General features: G+C 36.2%; 1 pseudogene; it reads right to left on the reverse strand.

Annotated features, from left to right (window-relative positions):
• Window positions 1-207: 207 nt before the first annotated feature.
• Window positions 208-239, reverse strand: LOC125998505 (uncharacterized; annotated as a pseudogene).
• Between the last annotated feature and the right edge of the window lie 1,883 nt (window positions 240-2,122).

Genomic DNA, 2,122 nt, shown 5'->3' on the forward strand with positions numbered 1-2,122 from the left:
CAAAAGCCTACAGCGTGGAACCTTGCCATGACGCGTTGCCTGCTGAAGCTTCAGACTCCACCCAAAAAATTACTGTGAAAGATACGTAATCCACCTTGGCCAAAACAAAAATCAATAGTACAGAAAAATGGTTAAATGTGGGGTAGCAAGAGATGGGAGTGAGGGAGGAAAGGAATAAAACGAGCTTCTGGATGGCATTCAGATAATGACTGCTAACCTTCTCTCCTTTCATACAACACTCAAGTAATATTCTATTTAAAATTTTACACCTTTAAAGAAGAAAAAGATTTCAATTTAACCCAGTATCATAATACTTGCTAAGTTTATGCTTAGCAAATACTTGCTAAATAGTATATGTAACAGTATATATAATAATAGCATATATAGCATATAGTATATAGAATATATAATAAATAGTATAAATAATACTTGCTAAATAGTTTATTTCAAGTCTGTAAATGATCTGTATTAAGGGAAAAAGTAAATAGGAAAGAAATGCATCAAAAAAGCAGATCAGTACCACCTCATACCCCAGAGATTGGCACACATCACAAAGAATGAAAAGAAGCAGTGTTGGCGGGGATGTGGAGAGAAAGGGACTCTTATCCACTGCTGGTGGGAATGCCGTCTAGTTCAACCTCTAAGGAAAGCTATATAGGGATTCCTCCAAAAATTGGAAATTGAGTGACCATTCGACCCAGCTAATCCACTCCTAGGAATATACCCTAGGAACACAAAAATACAATACAAAACCCCCTTCCTTACACCTATATTCATTGCAGCACTATTTACCATAGCAAGACTCTGGAAACAGCCAAGATACCCTTCAACAGATGAATGGCTAAAGAAACTGTGGTACATATATACAATGGAATATTATGCAGCCGTCAGAAGAGATGAAGTCATGAAATTTTCCTATACATGGATGTACATGGAATCTATTATGCTGAGTGAAATAAGTCAGAGAGAGAGAGAGAAAGACGCAGAATGGTCTCACTCATCTCTGGGTTTTTAAGAAAAATGAAAGACATTCTTGCAATAATAACTTTCAGACACAAAATAGAAAAGAGCTGGAAGTTCCAGCTCACCTCATGAAGCTCTCCACAAAGAGTGATGAGTTTAGTTAGAGAAATAACTATGTTTTGAACTATCCTAATAATGAGAATGAGGGAAATAGAAAGCCTGTCTAGAGTACAGGCAGGGGTTGGGTGGGGAGGAGGGAGATTTGGGACATTGGTGATGGGAATGTTGCACTGGTGATGGGTGGTGTTCTTTACATGACTGAAACCCAAATACAATCATGTATGTAATCAAGGTGTTTAAATAAAAAATTTAAAAATAAATAAATAAATAAGCAGATCAATTATGTGGGCTCATGCTACTGGTAATGATCACCTTTCCTCCTATATCAGCAGATCAAAACTCTAGTCCTTGAGCAAGGAGACAGGGACTCCTGTAATATTGGCCTGATGGAGCTTGCATAGCTTGCTACCTTGATGCTAGCTGGTTGGGAAAGGCCAACATCCTAGTAGTTATTTTTTTTCTAGACTAAATACTTAGAAGAGAAGAAATTCCTTAGGGCCTTTTTCACATGGGGCAAGGCTAAATATTTTAGTAAGTTTTGACAACATGATACTGGAATTATATTTGATCTGGAGACATGTACAGTTAAAATTGGTAGTTTCCAATCTGAGTCTTTCAAAAGTGCATCATCATACCTTGGGTAAAATCTCATATTATTGTTTATTTGTTTTAAGGTTTTAAAAAATTGCTTTATTAAAAACCATGGTTTATCATGTTGTTCTTAATAAAGTTTTTTTCCACAGTTATAAAGTTGCTCATGATTGAATTTCAATCATACAATGTGTAATACCCTTTCCATTTTCCACCATCAATGTCCCATTTCCCTCCTGCTCTTTCCCCTGCTACTTCCCTCTGTAGCAGAAATTTATCTCTCTCTTCTTCTTTAGTTTTTGCCTTTCAGACACTGAAGTTTACAACTATTGTTATTGAAGGGATACTATGCATTTTACTTTCTCTCCTTTCAGCATCCAGCTCTTGTCCAAAGTAATCAATTATAACTATCATTGTCATAGTGTAGTGTTCTCTTCTCTACCATAAC

The sequence above is a fragment of the Suncus etruscus genome, chromosome 20 (assembly GCF_024139225.1).
Source record: "Suncus etruscus isolate mSunEtr1 chromosome 20, mSunEtr1.pri.cur, whole genome shotgun sequence".
NCBI classification, from domain to species: domain Eukaryota; kingdom Metazoa; phylum Chordata; class Mammalia; order Eulipotyphla; family Soricidae; genus Suncus; species Suncus etruscus.